Source organism: Scyliorhinus torazame, chromosome 1, assembly GCF_047496885.1.
Source record: "Scyliorhinus torazame isolate Kashiwa2021f chromosome 1, sScyTor2.1, whole genome shotgun sequence".
In the NCBI taxonomy this organism is placed as follows: Eukaryota; Metazoa; Chordata; class Chondrichthyes; order Carcharhiniformes; family Scyliorhinidae; genus Scyliorhinus; species Scyliorhinus torazame.
This window is the reverse complement of record NC_092707.1, coordinates 30,863,227-30,886,468: the sequence shown is the minus strand read 5'-3', so window position 1 is coordinate 30,886,468 and position 23,242 is coordinate 30,863,227. Positions and strand designations below refer to the sequence as shown.

General features: G+C 50.5%; 1 protein-coding gene across 1 annotated transcript in view; it reads right to left on the bottom strand.

Annotated features, from left to right (window-relative positions):
• The window catches only part of LOC140394774 (protein phosphatase Slingshot homolog 1-like), a 127,372-nt gene that overhangs the window by 56,741 nt on the left and 47,389 nt on the right, over positions 1 to 23,242 (bottom strand). The window lies entirely within an intron of this gene.

Here is a 23,242-nt window from a genome sequence, read left to right as displayed (position 1 = left end):
GGCAGATTCAGCCACAAGTGCCACATATGAAGTGGTTACTATGTGTTGAGGGTAGTCTTTTCAGCGTTGGTGCTGTTGCCAAGCAGGTGCAATCACTGAATGTTGCGGTGACACAAGCCAACTCGGGGTGATGTTGCCATTTTCCTATGCTGTCTGCCTGTGCCTCCCAAGTGCAAAAATTGATATTTAGGGTTTTCATTTCATGTTTGCAAGCACCCTTGAAGTGGAGCTTGGGCCGTCCTACTGATCTTCTGGCTCTAACAACCTTGATATACAGAAAATCCTTGGGCATGTATTGTCAGCCAGCGAAGCTGCCTCTGCTTGATGACAACCAACGTCCTTGAAATGAAATGAAATGAAAATTGCTTATTGTCACAAGTAGGCTTCAAATGAAGTTACTATGAAAAGTCCCTAGTCGCCACATTCCGGCACCTGTTCGGGGAGGCTGGTACAGGAATTGAACCGTGCTGCTGGCCTGACTTGGTCTGCTTTAAAAGCCAGCGATTTAGCCCAGTGTGCTAAACCAGCCCCTGCTTGGGAGATTGGCTTTGAAAGGACTGGCACAACCATGATTTTGCCCAGCTACAAGATGCTCAGAATGCACTGCAAACAGCAAAGATGAAAATTGTTGAACTTTGTCTTGATAGCTGCATGTTGTCCATGTTTCACAGTCCTGCAACAAAGTGCTGAGAAAACAGTCCTCATTAGCCAGCATCTTGGTCCTAAAAGCTTGGTATTATTCCATCCACGTTTCAGGTCAGCCAAAAGTGGCAGCTGTTTCCCCTCTGTGATTCCTGCATGGAGACAGGTTGTCTATCGTCGTGGACCCAAGGTAGCAGAATTTGCTAACCATCTCCAGTAGGATATTATTTAGAGTGATCAAGGGTAGAGGTGTGACACCCTGTCACATAATCAGTTTTCGTCATGCTTAATCGTCAGGGAGAACAAGTTACAGGCGTGGGAGAGTTAATCCAAAGGTTTTTCATACAAGTCAGAAAAATAATACAAAATTGTTCAATGAATAATTGTAATAAAACCCTGTTTATATCACAAATTTAGTTTGTTTGAATGGGCTGATGCCACAAAGAACAAAGAAAGGACAGCACAGGAACAGGCCCTTCGGCCCTCCAAGCCTGCGCCGGCCACAGAACAAGTCTTAAAAATGCTCAAATGACTTAAGCAACAGGTCTCAAAATGGCAAAACATTTGGATAACTTCACCTGACAATTTACAAAGAATGGAGTCAGGCTGGACTGATCAAGTCCACCAAGGACAATAAGCTTAAATGTGTGCGAATTGCCATCTCCTGAACTACTCAAAGACACTCAGAGACATAAGCTAATTATTTAGGTGGGTGAGGACCAAGCTGTTAAACTGAATCACTTTGGGCAATGGGATCCCAGCTGGGAAGAGGCCCCCACCAACCACTTTAATCTGATCACTTTTATGATCGTGTTTGGTAACTGGCTGGTTTGCAAAGAAAATGTCTTGTGACACAACAGCAGGAAGAAAATGGGGGGGGGGGGGGGGGGGGGGGGGGGGGGAAGGAAGAGAGAGGGAGAGAGAGAGTTTGTAAGAGATCCTAACGGGGGAGCCCATTTTTAAAAATATATATATTTTATTCAAAATTTTGTGGCCAAACATAACAGTACATAGTTTTTCTTTTGAACAACAACAAAGCAATATAAATAACCGTGGCCAATTTTAAACAAATAAATAAATAATATATAAACAAAAACATAAACAAAACTGAGTGGCAACTGCCTTGTCAAAAATAGTTACTCTCCAAAGATACAATCCAACAATCCAATATACATTACCTATAACAAGTGTCTATACATATACAATGACATCCCTGATAGTCCGTCCGGTTCCTCCCCCCCCCCCCGCCCCCCTGGGTTGCTGCTGTTGTCTTCTTCTTTTCCATTCCCTCTATCTTTCTGTGAGGTAGTCGACGAACGGTTGCCACCGCCTGGTAAACCCTTGAGCTGAACCCCTTAATACGAACTTGATCCGTTCTAACTTTATAAACCCTGCCATGTCGTTTATCCAGGTCTCCACACCCGGGGGTTTGGCTTCCTTTCACATTAACAATATCCTGCGCCGGGCTACTAGGGACGCAAAGGCCAAAACATCAGCCTCTCTCGCCTCCTGCACTCCCGGCTCTTCTGCAACCCCGAATATAGCCAACCCCCAGCTTGGTTCGACCCGGACCCCCACCACCTTCGAAAGCACCTTTGCCACCCCCACCCAGAACCCCTGTAGTGCCGGACATGACCAGAACATGTGGGTGTGATTCGCTGGGCTTCTCGAGCATCTTCCACACCTATCCTCTACCCCAAAAAATTTACTGAGCCGTGCTTCAGTCATGTGCGCCCTGTGTAGAACCTTGAATTGTATCAGGCTTAGCCTGGCACACGAGGATGATGAGTTTACCCTACGTAGGGCATCAGCCCACAGCCCCTCCTCAATCTCCTCCCCCAGCTCTTCTTCCCATTTCCCTTTCAGCTCATCTACCATGATCTCCCCCTCGTCCCTCATTTCCCTATATATGTCCGACACCTTACCATCCCCCACCCATGTCTCTGAGATCACTCTATCCTGCACCCCCTGCGTCGGGAGCTGCGGGAATTCCCTCACCTGTTGCCTCGCGAAAGCCCTCAGTTGCATATACCGAAATGCATTCCCTTGGGGCAACCCATATTTTTCCGTCAGCGCACCCAGACTCGCAAACGTCCCATCTACGAACAGATCTCTCAATTGTACTACCCCAGCTGTTTGCCATGCTCCAAATCCCCCAGCCATTCTCCCCGGAACAAACCTATGGTTATTTCTTTTCGGGGACCGCTCCGAGGCTCCCGTCTTTCCCCTATGCCGTCTCCACTGCCCCCAAATTTTCAATGTAGCCACCACCACCGGGCTTGTGGTGTATTTCTTCGGTGAGAACGGCAACGGTGCCGTCACCATTGCTTGTAGGCTAGTCCCCCTGCAGGACGCCCTCTCCAATCTCTTCCACGCCGCTCCCTCCCCTTCTCCAATCCACTTACACACCATTGAAACATTGGCGGCCCAGTAATAGTCGTTTAGGCTCGGTAGTGCCAACCCCCCCCCCCCCTGTCCCTACTACGCTGCAAAAATCCCCTCCTCACTCTCGGGGTCTTCCCGGCCCACACAAAACTCGTAATACTCTTCTCGATTCTCTTGAAAAAAGCCTTCGTGACCACCACCGGGAGGCACTGAAACACAAAAAGGAATCTCGGGAGGACCACCATTTTAACCGCCTGCACCCTACCTGCCAGTGACAGGGACACCGTGTCCCATCTCTTAAAGTCCTCCTCCATCTGTTCCACCAACCGCGTTAAATTAAGCCTGTGTAATGTACCCCAATCCTTGGCTATCTGGATCCCCAAGTACCGGAAGTCCCTTGTTACCTTCCTCAACGGTAAATCTTCTATTTCCCTGCTCTGCTCCCCTGGATGCACTACGAACAACTCACTTTTCCCCATGTTCAATTTATACCCTGAAAAATCCCCAAACTCCCCAAGTATCCGCATTATCTCTGGCATCCCCTCCGCCGGGTCCGCCACATACAACAACAAATCATCCGCATACAAAGATACCCGGTGTTCTTCTCCTCCCCTGAGTACTCCCCTCCACTTCCTGTAACCTCTCAATGCTATGGCCAGGGGCTCAATCGCCAATGCAAACAATAACGGGGACAGAGGACATCCCTGCCTCATCCCTCTATGGAGCCGAAAATAATCAGACCCCCGTCCATTCGTGACCACGCTCGCCATCGGAGCCCTATACAGCAACTGTACCCATCTGATATACCCATCTCCAAAGCCAAATCTCCTCAGCACCTCCCACAAATAATCCCACTCCACTCTATCAAATGCTTTCTCGGCATCCATTGCCACCACTATCTCCGCTTCCCCCTCTGGTGGGGGCATCATCATTACCCCTAGCAGCCTCCGTATATTTGTGTTCAGCTGTCTCCCCTTCACAAACCCAGTTTGGTCCTCATGAACCACCCCCGGGACACAATCCTCTATCCTCGTTGCCATTACCTTGGCCAGAATCTTAGCATCCACATTCAGGAGGGAAATGGGCCTATAGGACCCGCATTGCAGCGGGTCTTTTTCCTTCTTTAGGAGGAGCGATATCGTTGCCTCTGACATAGTCGGGGGCAGCTGCCCCCTTTCCCTAGCCTCATTAAAGGTTCTCATCAGTAGCGGGGCCAGCAAGTCCATATAACTCCTATAGAATTCCACTGGGAATCCGTCTGGTCCCGGGGCCTTCCCCGCCTGCATGCATCCAATCCCTTTCACTACTTCCTCCGTCTCAATCTGTGCTCCCAGTCCCACCCTCTCCTGCTCCTCCACCTTAGGAAATTCCAGCTGATCCAGAAAGCACATCATTCTCTCCTTCCCTTCCGGGGGCTGAGCTTCATATAATCTTTCATAAAATGCCTTGAACACTCCATTCACACTCTCCGCTCCATCTCTCCCTCCTTATCTCTCACCCCCCCTATCTCCCTCGCTGCTCCCCTTTTCCTCAGTTGGTGGGCCAGCAACCTGCTCGCCTTCTCCCCATATTCGTACTGTACACCCTGTGCCTTCCTCCATTGTGCCTCTGCCTTACCCGTAGTCAACAAGTCAAATTCTACATGTAGCCTTTGCCTTTCCCTGTACAGTCCCTCCTCCGATGCCTCCGCATATTGTCTGTCCACCCTCAAAAGTTCTTTCAACAACCGCTCCCTTTCCCTACCCTCCTGCTTTCCTTTATGTGCCCTGATAGATATCAGCTCCCCTCTAACCACAGCCTTCAACGCCTCCCAGACCACTCCCACCTGAACCTCCCCGTTGTCATTGAGTTCCAAGTACCTTTCAATACACCCCCTCACCCTTAAACACACCCCCTCATCTGCCAATAATCCCATGTCCATTCTCCAGGGTGGGTGCTGTTCTTTTTCCTCCCCTATCTCCAGGTCCACCCAATGTGGAGCGTGGTCCGAAATAACTATAGCTGTGTACTCCGTCCCCGTCACCTTCGGGATCAGTGCCCTTCCCAAAACAAAAAAGTCTATCCGTGAATAGACTTTGTGGACATAGGAGAAAAACGAAAACTCCTTACTCCTAGACCAAATATCCAGGGGTCTACTCCTCCCATCTGCTCCATAAAGTCCTTGAGCACCATAGCTGCAGCCGGCCTCCTTCCGGTCCTGGACCTCGATCTGTCCAGCCCTGGGTCCAGCACCGTATTAAAATCTCCACCCGCCTCTAGGTCCGGGATGCGTCCCAACATACGCCTCATAAAATTGGCATCATCCCAGTTCGGGGCATATACGTTCACTAACACCACCGCCTCCCCTTGCAATCTGCCACTCACCATCACGTATCTGCCCCCACTATCCGCCACTATGGTCTTTGCCTCAAACATTACCCGCTTCCCCACTAATATAGCCACCCCCCTGTTTTTTGCGCCTAGCCCCGAATGAAACACCTGCCCCACCCATCCTTTGCGAAGTCTGACCTGGTCTATCAGTTTCAGATGCGTCTCCTGCAGCATAACCACATCTGCCTTAAGTTTCTTTAGGTGTGCGAGTACCCGTGCCCTCTTAATCGGCCCGTTCAGCCCTCTCACATTCCACGTGATCAGCCGGGTTGGGGGGGCTCTTTACCACCCCCCCCTTGTCGACTAGCCATCTCCTTTTTCAATCCGGCTCCTCTCCCGGTTCCCACGTAGCCGTATCTCCCCCCAACGGCGCCCTCCCGCCCCGACCACCCCACCCCATACCAGCTCCCCCTTCTCCCCAGCAGCAGCAACCCAGTTAACCCCCCCCCCCCCCGCTAGATCCCTTTCTAGCGTAATTGCACCCCCCATGTTGCTCCCAGAAGTCAGCAAACTCTGGCCGACCTCGGTTTCCCCGTGACCTCGGCCCCCACTGTGCGAGGCCCCCTCCTTCCTGCTTCCCTGTTCCCGCCATGATTACCATAGCGCGGGAACAAAGCCCGCGCTACCCATTTGGCCCCGCCCCCAATGGCCGGCGCCCCCATCTCCCCATCCTCCCTTCCCCCCTCCCCCACGACATGGGGAAGAGAGAAAAGTTACAGGGTCGCAGGATTAACAACTTGGGAAATCATCTCTTCCCCCATTTCCCCCCCCCTTCACCCCACGTAATCACCCCACCACTTTATCCCAAACGTTCTTTTTCTAGCCCGCTTGTTCCAGTTTCTCCTCGACAATAAATGTCCACGCCTCTTCTGCCGTTTCAAAGTAGTGGTGTTTCCCTTGATGTGTGACCCACAGTCTTGCCGGCTGCAGCATTCCAAATTTAACCTTCCTTTTGTGCAGCACCGCCTTGGCCCGATTAAAGCTTGCCCTCCTTCTCGCCACCTCCGCACTCCAATCTTGATATACGCGGATCACGGCGTTCTCCCACCTACTGCTCCGGGTTTTCTTTGCCCATCTGAGGACCATCTCTCTGTCCTTATATCGGAGAAATCTCACCACTATGGCTCGAGGAATTTCTCCAGCCCTCGGTCTTCGCGCCATAACTTGATAAGCTCCCTCCACCTCCAACGGGCCCGTCGGGGCCTCCGATCCCATTAACGAGTGAAGCATCGTGCTCACATATGCCCCGACGTCCACCCCTTCTGGAAGACCAAGAATCCTTAAATTCTTCCTCCTCGCATTATTCTCCAGCAGCTCCAGCCTTCCCACACACCTTTTGTGTTGTGCCTCGTGCATCTCTGTCTTCACCACCAGGCCCTGTATTTCGTCCTCATTCTCAGCAGCCTTTGCCTTCACGACCTGAAGCTCCTGCTCCTGGGTCTTTTGCTCCTCCTTTAGCCCTTCAATCGCCTGTAATATCGGGGCCAACAGCTCCTTCTTCATCTCCTTTTTAAGTTCTTCCACGCAGCGCCGCAGGAACTCTTGTTGGTCAGTGTCCCATATTAAACTGCCGCCTTCCGACGCCATCTTGCTTTGTGCTTGCCTTCCTGGCCGCTGCTCTAGAGGATCCACCGCAATCCGGCCACTTTCCTTTCCCTTTTCCATCCGTGTCCAGGTGGATTCCCTTCTGGTTTACCGCACAGTGTTTTTAGCCGTTAAAATTGCCGTTGGGGCTCCTATTAAGAGCCCAAAAGTCCGTTCCACCGGGAGCTGCCGAAACGTGCGACTTAGCTGGTCATCGCCGCACCTGGAAGTCGGGGGAGCCCATTTATTTAAACGTATGGCAAGGGGTTCCCAACCTTTTGTCACTGGAACCCCATTACATCATTGGCAGGGAGGCGGGGACAGGAATTTCCACTGGTGTAACAGTTGTTTGGGGACTTGCATTGGATTCTCCACCCACATTGAGAATCCCAGTCCTGTCTTATTGTAGCCAGGCTGGTCTAGTTATAGAATTGCCTACAGTACATTTAAGCTGGGAAAGGCAGAGATAATTACATAACCAATATCTTCACATACACTGCATGAATAAACATTGCGAAGCACCTCGATTTATCCTTTGCTCAAATGTCAATGCCCTGTGAACTGCAATTATCATCAGTGATATCATGTTTGTCTTTCTGCTGCATTAGCTCAATTTCATCTCTATTTTTCAACAGACAGTACTCAAACAAAGGTTTCTAGAAATGATGTTTTAATGTCAAGAACTGCAGAATTTTCTCTGGATAAGCATTGCTCCCCTTTTCTGTCACTTTTGGGGGTGGAAAAAGGAAAATATTCTCAAAGCACCAGGAAAAATGTGACTCCCATGTAACAAAAACAGCACTTGACAATAAATCAGAGGTTTGGATAATAGGAGATAACTTTGTATATTATATACTAGATTTATTTTCTGCTTCAGAGGAATAGCGGATAGAAATGTGGAATGTGTCACAAAACACTGGTTAAAACCTTGCAATGCCAAATAATGAGAACAAAATTAAGTAGCTCTCATCCACCTTTATCAGCAGGATAACCATGTCAGTAATCCAACAAGTCTAACTGAATTAAACAATGTTTTAAATATAAGCAGCAGGATTTCAGTAAAATCTGCCAGAAAATGGAATAATGCATCAAACGGAGTGACTCTTACCACATGTCTTTAGTTACTCTTTAACAAGTTTGAAAGCTTAGATTATTGATAGTGTACCAGAAACCTAACTGGACCAGCCACAAATACTGTGGCTTCAAGAGCAGATCTGAGGCTGGGTAGTCTGCAGCAAGTAAACCACCTTCGGACTCCTCACACTGATGAAGATCGGAATGAACTATTGGGAAGTTCCCCGCCTTCTCACATTGTTCTCAGATTGTTCATAACATCAGCATTGTATTTGACTTCAGTTGAGCACCTTGTCTCACACCTTCTCTGCTAAGAAGCACTGTAATATCGTGCATTGCTGCCCATCTGCCATGGAAACCTCATTCATGCTTGTTACTTCCAGAATTGAATATTTCCACGCTCTCATGGCCAACCCTCATCTGGATTCCTTCCCAAACTTTTATGACCTTTCTTAAAACATGTCTCTTTTTTAAAAAACATTTTTATTCTCCTTTTTCATTTTCTCCCAAATTTACACCCACCAACAATAAACAATAATCAGTAACAAATATGTCAATCCCCATATCAATAACAACGATCCCATCCTCCCACCATACCTCAAACATTAGCCCACATGTTCACATAAACAAATGAATAAAAGGAATCAGGAATCACCCATCGTCACCATTAACACACACAGCCCCCCCCCCCCCCCCCCCTCCCCAACTAATGTTCGATGTTATCCAGTTCTTGAAAATGCATAATGAATAATGCCCATGAATTGTAGAACCCTTCCATCCTTCCCCTCAGTTCAAACTTAACCTTCTCAAGAGTCAAGAATTCCAACATGTCCCCCCACCACGCCAGGGCACAGGGTGGAGAGGTTGCTCTCCATCCCATCAGGTTAAAACATGCCTCTTTGATCGTGTTTTTAGGATCACGTTTAGTGTGATTACACTCCTGTGAAGCACTTTGAGACATTTAAAAAATATATTTTAAAAATTCATTTATGGGATGTGGGTGTCGCTGGTTGGGGAGCATTTATTGCCCATCCCTGGTGCCCTTCAGAAGGTGGTGGTGAGTTGTCTTCTTGAACCGCTGCAGTCCTTGAGGTGTAGGTACATCCACTGTGCTGTTGGGGAGGGAGTTCCAGGATGTTGCCTCAGTGATAGTGAAGGAACGGCAATGTATTTCCAAGTCAGGGTGGTGAGTGACTTGGAGGGGAACCTGCAAGTGGTGGGGTTCACAGGTATCTGCTGCTCTTGTCCTTCTAGATGGTAGTGGTCATGGGTTTGGAAGTGTTGTCTAAGGAAGCCTGGTGAGTTACTGCAGTGCATCTTGTAGATGCTACACACGGCTGCCACTGTTCGTCAGTGTTGGAGGGTTTGAATGTTTGTGGAAGGGGGAGCAATCAAGTGGGCTGCTTTACCCTGGATGGTATTGAGCTTTTCAAGTGTTGTTGGAGCTGCACTCATCCAGGAACATGGAGAGTATTCCATTACACTCCTGACTTGTGCCTTGTATAATAATAATAATGGGCAGCATGGTAGCACAGTGGGTAGCACTGTTGCTTCACAGCTCCAGGGTCCCAGGTTCGATTCCTGGCTTGGATCACGTCTGTGTGGTGTCTGCACGTTCTCCCCGTGTCGGTATAGGTTTCCTCCGGGTGATCCGGTTTCCTCCCACAGATCCCGAAAGACGTGCTGCTAGGTAATTTGGACATTCTGAATTCTCTCTGTGTACCCGAACAGGCGCTCAAATGTGGCGACTAGGGACTTTTCATAGCAACTTCATTGCAGTGTTAATGTAAGCCTCCTTGTGACAATAAAGATTATAAAAAATATAATAATTTTTATTGTCACAAGTAGACTTACATTAACATTGCAAGTGAAAAGCCCCTAGTCGCCACATTCCGGCATCTGTTTGGGTACACAGGGAGAATTCAGAATGTCTAAATGACCTAATAGCACGTCTTTCGGAATTTGTTGGAGGAAACCAGAGCACCCGGAGGAAACCCATGCAGACACGGGGAGAACGTGCAGACTCCGCACAGACAGTGACCCAAGCCAGTAATCAAACCTGGGACAGGTGGTGGACAGACTTTGGTACCCGGGATGTTGAACGTGGGAGATTCAGCGATGATAATGCAATTGAATGTCACATTCAATTCATAGGGGTGGTCGTTAGATCCTCTCTTGTTGGAGATGGGCATTGCCTGACACTTGTGCGGCGCGAATGTAACTTGCCACTTGTCAGCCCGAGCCTGGATATTGTCCAGGTCTTGCTGCATTTGGACATGGACTGCTTCATTATCTGAGGAGTCACAAATGGTGACCATTGTGCAGTCATCTGCAAACATCCCCACTTCTGATCTTTTGATGAAAGGGAGGTCATTGATGAAGCAGCTGAAAATGGTTGGGCCTAGGACACTACCCTAAAGAACTCTTGTAGTGACGTCCTGAAGCTATGATTGACCTCCAACCACCACAACCATCTTCCTTTGTGTCAGGCATGACTCCAACCAGTGGAGAGTTTCCCCCCTGATTCCCATTGACTCTTGTTGAGCTAGGACTCCTTGATGCCATACTCGGTCAAATGCTGCCTTGATGTCAAGGGCAGTCACTCTCATCTCATCTCTAGCATTCAGCTCTTTTGCCCTTGTTCAAACCAAGGCTGTAATGAGGTCAGGAGTTGATTGACCCCAACGGAACACAAACTGAGCGTCCGTGAGCAGGTTATTGCTGAGTAAGTGTCGCTTGATAGCATTGTTGATGACTCCTTCCATCACTTTGCTGATGGAGAGTAGACTGATAGGGCGGTAATTTTAGTTCATTAAAGCTTTGTCAAAAAGTCATCCAGATTCAAAATGTTAGCTCCCTTCTCTCTCCACAGATACTGTTAGACCTACCGAGATTGTCCAGCATTTTCTGTTTTTGTGCCATATTGCCATAAGCCTACTTGTGACAATAAAGATTATTTATTTTATTTTATTTTACCCTTCTCAGCACTGGCCAAGGTTTCTGGCATTTCAAAGGGAAATTATAACTTTCCACTTCTGTTTTGAATACGATAATTTTTAAAATAAATTGTTCCATAATATATCCAGAATATTTATGCAGCGTTATTGTTGCAAATATTGTGTTTACGATAATGATGTATTTTCTCTTCTCATTCTAGTCAACCTCGCCATGATGTGATCTACTGCAGCCCCACATTCTCCATCCCAAACACTCTGTTGTTCTGTCTTGAATCTTCCGTGCATTATCTCCTCGCGTCATTCTGCTGTTGTCTCAGTTCTTCATTCCAGAACTCCCGCTCTAAACCTCCCACCAAGGCTGCTCTCTCTCTATCCCCCAAAAATTATCTCTTTGAAAAGTTCTTGTACACTCCTCCTAATCTTTCCTGTCCCGCAGTGACATCTGTTTCCTTTTACTATTGGTAAAGTGCCTTTGGATGTCTTCTTTATATTAACAGGGAAGTACAAACGTAGCTCATGTATAAATGCTGTAGGAAATGCCTTTTAAATGGCATAAACAAAATTGTAAACTGTTTTTGTAAAGTCACATTAAACAGATAAAAAGTTTAATGGAAAAGTCCAATAGTATAAAATTACTTCAGACTGTTGCCAATCAATATATCTGCAGTTATTGAAATATGATGTTTTCACTGTGCTCTGATCTCGGTTGAGACGAGTAACTTCTTTCTAAAAGAAGAAATCTGAAACCCCAGTTATTTACTGAAATTATGAAGCCACAAGATTCTATGGGTTATAACAAAATCATTTTTACTATACAAGAGCAAAACAAAGCAAACACTAAATATTTTTTTCGCTAACCACTCATATTCGAAAAACCCAGAATCAACACAAGTTAAACATGAATAAACAGGCAAATTGTGGTTGATTATAAATTACACAATAAATGGCAGATATAACCAAGAGGGATTTTACAAATTGGCTTTACGGTCCACTTAGCCTAGATAACATAAATCTCTGTCACACTTTCTTCAAAACTCCGTCTTCCTCAAATAATTTCAGCTCCTCTTCTAAGATTTAGTCTGATCCCCAGTCAACAGCAGTGTACAACCAAACCAAGTGCCACAGGCACAGTCTTCACCAGAAATGGCTTGTCTGCCAAATCTCAACTCTGCTTAAACAGTCTGGATTGTGTGGGTTCACCAATGTTATCTTGACGCAACGGAAAGATTCACAACAACGATATGTTATATTATGGGCGGCACGGTAGCATATTGGTTAGCACTGTTGCTTCACAGCGCCAGGGACCCGAATTCTATTCCCGGCTTGGGTCACTGTCTGTGCGGAGTCTGCACGCTCTCCCCGTGTGTGTGTGTGTGTGTTTCCTCCGGATGCTCTGGTTTCATCCCACAAGTCCCGAAAGTCATGCTGTTAGGTGAATTGAACATTCTGAATTCTTCCTCAGAGTACCCGAACAGGCGCCGGAATGTGGCGACTAGGAGCTTTTCACAGAAACTTCATTGCAGTGTTAATGTAAGCCCACTTGTGACATTAATAAAGATTATTATTCTAGATCTGGATCTAGCCTCGGGTCTTTTTCAGCCTGCCTGTATTACACCACTGGAATAATCATCAACTGAACTCTGATTTTACATGGTTTCAATCAAGTTTTAGTCTTCCCAGATTTGGTTTCCAATTTCAGTTTCAAACTTAGTTTTCATCCAACATAATAAAATACATCTCCACATGCCTCCACCCCCCCAACCTCCAGATCTTCTGATACACCAAACATCTCCACCTCCAGACTCAGAGACACCCTCATCCCCAGAACCTTGGACATAAAATCTGAGAACCCCTGCCAGATCCCCCTCAAATCTTGGACACGCCCAAAATACGTGGACATGATTTGCAGGCTGCCCGCACCTATCCTCCACCCCTTCACAAAACCTGCTCATCCTCACCACCATCATGTGGGCTCTATGAACCACGTTAAATTTGATGAGGCTTAACCTTGCACATGACGAGGATGCATTCACCCTCCGCAAAGCCTGAGCCCATGACCCGGCCCCGAACTCCTTCTCCAATTTGCGCTTAACATCCTCCAACAGTGCTCCCTCCCACTCCATCAGTTCCTTCTGAATATCCAACAGCTTCCCCGCCCCTATTTCATCCTCCAACAGATGCTTATCTTGCGGCACCAGAGACGGCAACCAAAGATGTGCAGGTTAGGTAGATTTGCCATGCTAATTTGCTCCTTAGTGTTCAAAGGTTTGGTGCCGTTACTGGGTTACGGGGATAGGGCGGGGGGGGGGGGGTTGCATCTAGTTGGGTTGTTCTTTCCAGGGGTCGGTGCAGACTAGATGGGCCAAATGGCCTCATTCTGCACTGCAGAGATTCTATGATTCTTTTCTTTAAAATAAATTTAGAGTACGCAATTCATTTTTTCAAATGAAGGGACAATTTAGCGTGGTCAATCCACCCACCCTGCACATTTTTGGGTTGTGGGGGCGAAACCAAGCAAATGTGCAAACTCCATAAGCGACAGTGACCCAGAACCGGGATCGAACCTGGGATCTCAGCGCCATGCGGCAGCACGGTAGCATAGTGGATAGCACAATTGCTTCACAGCTCCAGGATCCCAGGTTCGATTCCCAGCTTGGGTCACTACCTGTGCGGAGTCTGCACGTCCTCCCCGTGTGTGCGTGGGTTTACTCCGGGTACCTCCCACAGTCCAAAGGTGTGCAGGTTAGGTGGATTGGCCATGTTAAATTGTCCTTAGTGTCCAAAATTGCCCTTAGTGTTGGGTGGGATTACTGGGTTATGGGGATAGGGTGGCGGTGTGGGCATCGGTAGGGTGCTCTTTCCAAGAGCCGGTGCAGACTCGATGGGCCGAATGGCCTCCTTCTGCACTGTAAATTCTATGAAATCTATGCTAACCACTGCGCCTCCGTGCTGCTCATTCTATGATTCTAACCCCAGGAAAGAAGGCACCACTTTCCTTACAAAATCTGGAAACTGCAGTACCTAAACCCATTCCTCTTAAGCAACTCAAACAATTCCTCCAATTCCTCCAGCCCCGCAAATTTGCCTATAAACAAGTCCCTGAAGTACTCAATCCCTGCCTGCCTGCCGCCACCCCCAGAACCTCGCATCCAGTCTCAAACATATGGTTGTCACAAGTAGGTGCCCACAACGACATGCTCTCTACCCCAAGTGCTGCCTACACCGCCCTCACACCCTCAAAAACTGACACCACCACTGGACTAACGGAATACCTGGCTGGCGGGAAGGCAGTGTCGCCAACAACAAAGCCTTGAAGCTCGTTCCCCTACACGATGCCGCCTCCACGCCCCCAAACCGAGCCCTCTTCCACTGCCCATTTCCTCGCCATCGCAATGTTTGCAGCCCAATAATAATTCATCAAATTCAGCAACGCCAGCCACCGATCCCTCTTCCCCATTCCAGAAAAGCCCGCCGCACCTAAAATCAACCCATTACTTTCCTGAAAGATGACTTTGTGGCAAAGATAGAGGGCGAGATTCTCCACTCCCGCGGCGGTTGGGAGAATCGCCTGGGCCGCCAAAATTTCCCGGGACGTCGGTCCGACGCCCTCCCGCGATTCTCCCAAGCGGCGGGAACGGCCCCATCGAGTTCCACGGGCCGCAGGCCGGAAAATCGCCAGAGACACCCAAAATGGCGATTCTCCGGCACCCCCGCTATTCTCAGGCCCAGATGGGCCGGACGGGCAGGCCAAAACGGCGGGTTCCCCCCGGCGCCGTCCACACCTGGTCGCTGCCGTCGGGAACAGCGCGGGATCGCTGGGGGTATCCTGCACCGGGGTGTACCTCAAATGTGGGATGGCCTGCGATCGGTGCCCACCGATCGTCAGGCCGTCCTCTCAAGGAGGACCTCCTTCCTTCTGCGGCCTCCTTCCTTCTGCGGCGTCCGCCATCTTCTTGCGGGGCGGACTCAGAGAGGACGGCAACCACGCATGCGCAGGTGACGTCAGTTATGCGGCGCCGGCCGCGTCATCTATGCGGCGCCGCCTTTACGCGGCGACAAGGCCTGGCGCGCGTAGATGACGCGGCCCCGATCCTAGCCCATTGTCGGGGCCTGAATCGGTCGGGATCGGGGCCGTTTCGCGCCGTCGTGAACCTCAACGCCGTTCACGACGGCGTGGGCATATCGGCGCGGGACTGGAGAATCCCGCCCAGAGATTCTGAAACACAGAGAAACTGGGCAGCACCCTCATTTTTATGTCTGCACCCGCCCTGCCAGCGACGACGGCAAAACATCCCACCTTTTAAAATCTACCTTCAGCCCCTCTATCAATCAGGCCAAGTTCAACCTATGCAGCTGGGCCCAGCTTCACGCCATCTGGAAACCGAGGTATCTAAAGCTCTCGAAATGGCACCACCACCCTAAATGGGGCTGGTTTAGCACACTGAACTAAATCGCTGGCTTTTAAAGCAGTCAAGGCAGGCCAGCAGCACGGTTCAATTCCCGTACCAGCCTCCCCGAACAGGCGCCGGAATGTGGCGACTAGGGGCTTTTCACAGTAATTTCATTTGAAGCCTACTTGTGACAATAAGCGATTTTCATTTCATTTCAAATGGCAACCCACCTAACCTCCTTTCCTGCCCCAGCATTGATCGGGAACACCTCGCCCATATTCAATTCATATCCTGAAAACCAGCCAAATTCCCCCAGAATCTCCATAATTCCCCTCCCCCCGATGCAGCCCAACGGTTCCAAAATATATAACACATCATCTGCGTACAGCGTAACCCTATGCTCGATACCACCCCTCCCGCTCAATCCCACATCATCCTAAACGCCATTGCCAGGGGCTCTATCGCCAAGGCGAAAAGCAACGGGGAGAGCCGGCACAACTGTATCGTCCCATGGTGCAACCCAAAGTACCTCGAGCTCACTTGGTTCGTCCGCACTCGACACCATGCCTTATACAGCAACTGGACCCAATCCTAAAATCCCTGTCCAAACCCGAACCTCCCCAAAACCTCGAACAAATACACCCATTCCACCCGATCAAAAGCCATCTCCGCATCCATCGTCACCGCTACCTCCACCTCCAGCTCCCCCGAGGGCATCATAATCACATTAAGTAACCTCTGCATATTTGCCGACAACTGCTATCCTTTCACAAAACCCGTTTGATCCTCCCCACTCAACTCCGGTACGCAGTCCTAAATCCACGATGCAAGCAGCTTCTCCAATAGCTTGGCATCAACATTCAACAACGCTATTGGACGGTATGACCCACACTGCTCAAAGTCTTTATCCTTTTTAAGAATCAGGGAGATAGAAGCCTGCACTAAAGTAGAGGAGAGTTCCCCACTCACCCTCACCTCATTGTACACCTCACCAGCAGTGGCTCCAGCTCCGCCCAAAACTTCTTATAAAACTCCACTGGGAACCCATCCGGACACTGGGCCCTCCCCACCCGCATCGGCCTCATGGCATCCATCACCTCCTGCAGTCCAGTCGGGGCCTCCAGACCCTGTACCCGCCCTTCCTCCACCTTGGGATACTCCAACCCATCCAGGAAATGCCTCATTCCCTCCTCCCCCGTTGGGGGCCCTGACTCATAAAGCCTCTGTAGAAGGCCTCAAATACTCCATTCACCCCCTCCAGATCCATCACCACCATACCCTCTTCATACCTCACTCTACCAATCTCCCTTGCCGTTGCTTGCTTTCTCAACTGATGGGAAATCCCACTTGCCTTCTCCCTGTACTCATACATTGTACCTCTAGCTCTTCGCAATTGACACTCCACCTTCCCCGTCGACACCAACCCAAACTCCATCTGCAGCCTCTGTCTCTCCTTCAACAACCCCTCCTCTGGCACCACAGAATACCTCCTATCCACCCTCAAGAGCTCAACAACCAACCTTACCCTCTCCTCCTGCTCCACCCTCTCCCTGTGCACCCGAATCAAAATAAACTCCCCCCTAACTGCAGCTTTGAGTGCCTCCCACAATGTGGTGGCTGTGACCTCCCTCGTATCATTCACCTCCACATAGCCCCGAATGGCAGCCCTCACCCGCTCACACCCCCCCATATCCGCCAACAGTCCCACATCCACTGCGACTATTGGGCTTCCCCCCGAACCACCTGCAAATCCACCCAGTGTGGCACGTGGTCAGAGACCACAATCGCCGAATACCCAGTCGGCCACCCCGCCAACAGCGCCTTGTCCATTACAAAAAAAAATCAATCCGGGTATGCACCCGGTGCACATGGGAGAAGTATGAAAACTCCTTTGTCCTCGGCCTCCCAAATCTCCATGGGTCCACCTTACCCCATGCACTCCAAGAACCCCTTCAGCTCCCTAGCCACTGCAGACCTCAACGACTTCGGACTCGACCAGTCCAGGCTCGGGTTTCGGACTGTAGTAACACCCCCCCATAATCTAAATCTAAATCCTGAATCCTCCCCAACACCTGTCGCATAAAATGCCGTACCAGCCTCCCCAAACAGGTGCCGGAATGCAGCGACTAGGGGCTTTTCACATTAACTTCATTTGAAGCCTACTTGTTACAATAAGCGATTTTCATTTCATTTCATTTTTCAAATCCATATCATCTCAATTCAGGGCATAACCGACTCTCCGGATCGGCCACAATATTCCCCACCTTGAACGCCACCCTTTTATTGACCAACACCGCCACTCACCTAGTCTTCATATCCAGCCCTGAGTGGAACACGACCCCACCCATCCCTTCCTCAGCCTCGTCGGATCCCCCAACGTCATGTACAGAAACACCACGTCTGCCTTCAGACTCCTCAGGTGCATGAACACATGTGACCGTTTAACCCATTCAACCCTTGCACGTTTCATGTGACCAGCCTGGTTGGAGAGGCAGCCATATCCCTTCTTGGGCCGGTCCCCGTCACGCGCCCCTCCAGGCCCACCCTCGGATGTCCACCGCCATCTCTCCCTTCCCAACTGCGCCACACCAACCACACCCAAACAAAGAACCAGTGCAAAATAGTTTCCTTGTCCAAGAATCGATGCAGCCGCACTATAATCGCACTCGGTGGCTCCCCCACCTGCAGCCTTTTCAACGCCCTGTGCGCCCGGTCCATCTTGAGGGGCCGATCAAAGGCTCCTACCCCCATCAACTGCTCCAACATTCTCGCCACATAATTGGCGGCATCTGCTCCCTCGAGCATCCTGACAATACTCAGATTCTGCTGTCATCTGGAGTGATTCGCCAGGTCCTCCAACTTCTCTCTCAGCCTCTCCTGTCCCTCCACTACTATCCCCAACTCCGCCGCCAGCGAGGCCATCCACTGATCATGTTGCCCCTTCTGAATCACCAGACTCTGAGCCTCCAGCCTCAGCCCTACTTTCTCAATCGTCGCCCTAAGCGCCTTCACCACCTTAGCCAGGTCCTCGGGGGCTTCCTTCCTCGGCTGCTGGTACTGCTAATGTAAAAACTCCACCAGTTGCACTGTAGACCACTGGGCACTGCCCCCTTGCCCTCTGCCATCTTGACCTGTGGCACACCACAAAAATTGCCCTGCTCCAGCTGTTCTCTCTTTCTTGTAGCACTTCCCGTCCTCACAACCATGCACCAGAGGTGTATTACCTTCCCGGGGCACTCACACCTTTCGCCCTCAAAAAGAACCCCATAGGGGTACGGAAAGACCAAGAAAATCCACCTTGAGCAGGAGCCACCAAATGTGTGACCACTCACTCCATAGCTGCCACCGGAAGTCCTAGTTTCCCTTTCCTTATTTTTTAGAAAACATTTTATTGAAGCATTTGTAATTTTCACAGTTATAACAATTTAACATCTCTTAAACAACCGATCGGGCCGACACACGCAACAGCATTAAAATAACATACCCTACTAACCACCGGCCCCATCTCCTGATTACCCAGATATTAAGTTCCCTGTTCTTGTCTTACACTACCATGCCTCCCATTTTCCTCCGCCCCCCCCCCCTTACTGCTGACGTTCAATTTTCCTTAAAGAAGTCGATCAACGGCTGCCACCTCCGGACAAACCTCTGGGTTGAACCTCTCAAGGCGAACTTAATTTTTTCCAGACTGAGAAACCTTGCCATGTCACTAACCCATGCGCCTGACTTTGGAGGCTCGGAGTTCCTCCATCCCAGCAACATCCGTCTCCAGGCCACCAGGAAGGAGAAGGCCAGGACATCGGCCCCCGGATCTTCCGATACCCCAAATATTGCCATTTCTGGACTCGGAGTCACCCTCCCTTCCAGGACCTCTGACATGACGTCCGCAAATATCTGACAGAATCCCCATAACTTCGGACACGCCCAGAACATATGCACATGATTTGCCGGGCTTACCCCACAGTATCCGCACCTGCCGTCCACTTCCTCGAAAAACCTACTCATCCGGGCTGCTGTCATGTAGTGCCCTATGAACCAACTTGAACTGGATCAGGCTAAGCCTGCCACACGACGAGGATGAATTAACCCTCCTCAAGTCTTTTTCCCTTACCGGTCCCTGTCACGCGCACTTCCAACTCACCTCCCAATTCTTCCTCCCACTTCCTCTTCACCTCCCCGATTGGGACCCCTTCTCACTCCATCAATCTCTTGTATATGTCCGAGAACCTCCCCTCCCCAACTCCCGTTTTTGACAACACCTTATCTTGTAGTCCCCTCAGGGGGAGGCAAGGAGAGCTTGGAACCTGCCTCCGAACAAAGTCCTGTACCTGGTAGGTACCAAAATCCATTCCCACCCGGCAACTCAAACTCCTCCTCCAATGCCTCCAGGCTTGGGAAACACTCCTGATTGAAGAGATCCCAAATCTCTCAATCCCTGCCCACTGCCACCTCCTGAAGCCCCACCCAGCACCACCCCCCCACCCACAGAACCAAATAGTGATTATCACAAATTGGTGACCACACTGACGCCCCCTCCAATCCCATGTGCTGTCGCCATTGCCCCCACACCCTCAGGGCTGCCACCACCACCGGGCTTGTGGAGCACCAAGCCGGCGAGAACAGCAGGGGTGCCGTTAGTAAAGCCTCCAAACCCATGCCCTTACAAGATGCCGCCTCTACTCGCTCACAGACCGACCCCTCCCCTACTACCCACGTCCTGACCATCGATATCTAGTTTCCCTTTACAATTAGGGTCTGGGTCTTTCTCAAAAATTACAAGCTTTGAAATCTCAAATTCCATCATAATTGCAAATTCTGTTTTGCCATTTCATTGTACTGAAATTCTAGTGAACACAACTCTCATCTACAACTAGTGATTATGGAGATGACTCAAACATCTCCAAACCTACACTACAAATAATCACACTATTTTTGCTTTCTGCCTTTTTAATTATAATGATATACATCTATACATAGTCCTCCCTCAATTATACTGCCAGCACAATTACAATACATTTTGCAATGAGGTTGGAGAAGTGTTTAAAGTGAAAGGGAAGTACAAAGAAAATATTTCCCTGGTGAAAGAATCCAGAAAAAGACAGTGGGCAGGAATCTGTTTGGGAGACTACGGGCGCGATTCTCCAGAGCCAAAAAGATTTCTGAGTGGTATAGCGAGCGGGAAATGGCGCAAGCTCCACGTGCTCCACCCAGCGAGGCTGGCAATGCTATTCAACATTAATTGGTCCACTTAACGAGACGCCAAGAGCTTTTTGTCGCAAATGATTCACCGGCACCGTGCTCGCCAGCCCCCCTTCCCCGCTAACAAGGTCAAGCTGCATTTACTCAGCCAACTCCAGCCAGCTCGCAACAATGGCACCGAGACCAGCCCCAAGATTAGGGGACGCTGACCTAGGGAGGCTTCTAGACGCAGTTGAGGCCAGGAGGGATCTCCTGCTCCTCCGAGGGTCCTGGAGGTTAGCCATAGGGCAGCCAGCACTGCCTGGGACGAGGTGGCAGCAGCTGTCAGCGTCAGGAGTGTGACCAGGAGGACTGGTCTCCAGTGCCGAAAAAAGGTAAACGAGCTGCACTGGCCGGAGACCTGGCCGCCTCCACAGGAGCATCCACCCCCAGCTTTCCATGCAACCACAACCCAATGCCGCAGAGGCGAGGGCGGCCTGTCAAACATGAGTTGTTATTGCCTTACTGACGGACCCATCCCTCCCACTGAACACATCCATTCTCCCGCAGGTCTTCCAGCCAACAGCACCGGCCCATCCTGGGTGGCACCCTCTCCAGCCTCCCAGGAGAGCAATTTGGAGGAGAGCTCCGAGGATGCCACCATGATAGTCGCAGCACAGCTGTCATCCCTACCCTCTACCAGCGCAGATTCACACACCTCACTGGGAAAAGTTAGTGGACAGGCTTTGGGGGTACAATCTGGTGAGCAACACACTGCTGCTGATGTACATCAGGCAGGAACCCCCAGGCGAGACAGCAGTCTGATGCTGAGCCTGTGGAACAGAGTTACCTGGAGCTGATGGAGTCGATAAGGAGCAGGCGGGACATTCAGAGGGAGGTGTCAGCGTCACTCCTGCAGATCCAAAGCCCATTGGTGGAGTCTCGGAGGCTACAGGTGCAGGAGATGTTGCCGGCAATGCGTGGCACCAAGGCCAACACTGCTAGGGTAGTGACCGCGTGGAGAGCCTGGTGCACAATGTTGGCACCATTGGTGAAGGTGTCCAAGGCGTCTCGCAATCAGTGATGTCAGGCCATGGCTGAGGGTCTCGACAGAATATCTGCCTCGCTGGGGATGTCACCCAGTACCAGGCTGACTTTGATGAGTTTCTGAGGGACATGACCCGCTCTCAGATGGGAATGGCACAGGTACCATGGAACTTGTTCCAGTCGCAGGTGGGCATTGCTGGGAACCTGCAGAGCATGCCCCAATCACGGAGGAGTATCCCAGAGGGTGTCGACACGATGGTGCGGGCCATGGGGAACTGCCAGGGCTGGCTGAGCCAGATCATGCAGGGGCGGATGGGACTCAACCCAGCTGCCCCTCTGTCCTAAGGTGAACCCCAGGGTCCTATGGGCACCGAGCACGAGGAGAGGGCGCTGAGTGCCAACCTGAACCCGTCCCATGGAGTGGCGTCGGTGGCCACCAGCTGCCCCGAGTTCTATCCTTCTGATGAGGCTGTGTCTCACAGTCAGCATGCAGGACAGGGTGGCATGGCTGTGCATGTGCTGCCAACAAGTGCGCCAGAGCCCTCCAGCCTCAGAGAACACCATGGGACGAGGTAAGCAGCTAGCTGCCTCCGCCTCTGATAGGAATCCTGGGGAGAAGCCTAGACCGAGGGGAATTGTATTACACATTGAACACCCTTGTGACGCCTCTGTCACTTTCTTCCTCAATGCGGGCTGACCTCGGAACCTTTGGCCCATCACTCCGGGCATCTCCCCCTCCCCGTGGCACCCACCCACATCTGGCCATGGACATGTCCTCGGAGCTGTGTCCCATCTCCTGGGTGTTCGGATGTTGGCTGTGTATGTGGTGTTGCCTCCCGCGGTGTTCAGGCACAGTGTCCATGCATCAAGGTGTGATTGGGATGCTGGGCAATGACTCCCACATGCTACATGGCCCACCCACCCACAGGAATCCACTTGGGATGTGTGACGTGCTCACTTAACCACGACTAGCAATTCTCTATTAACAATAGCCTTCAGAAGGGTGGCACGTGGCACAGTGGTTAGCACTGGGACTGCGCCGCTGAGGCCCTGGGTTCAAATCCCGGCCCTGGGTCACTGTCTGTAAGGATTTTGCACATTCTCCCCATGTCTGTGTGGGTTTCACCCCCACAACCCAAAGATGTGCAGGTTAGGTGCATTGGCCAAGCTAAACTGCCCCTTAATTGGAAAAAATAAATAATTGGGTACTCTAAATTTATTTTAAAAAACAATAGCCTTCAGCTGCACAGCCAGAGCCCTTGTCAGTCGGCGGGGGTTGTGTGTGGGGGGCTGGCATGGTGGTGCCGCGATCAGCAGTTGGCCCCCCACCGCCTGCACCCCATCCCTGTGGAGGGTCCCCCATCCCTAGCCATCCCCCCACCTCCCATCAACCACAGGGGCAGCAAGCTGGGCTCTTTGCCTGTGATCAAAGATGGCTACTCACCTCCCCAGCTCCCCAGAGAAGCCCTTCCGCGAGGTTCAAACATTTTTCAAAAGGAGTACTAACCGGCGCCAGCGTGACCACTTGCTGAGAAGACCGCTGAATGAAAGGAGGCCGTTGGATATGGGGTGACTCCCGTTAATTGTATAGAGATGGGATTTAAGTGGTGATAA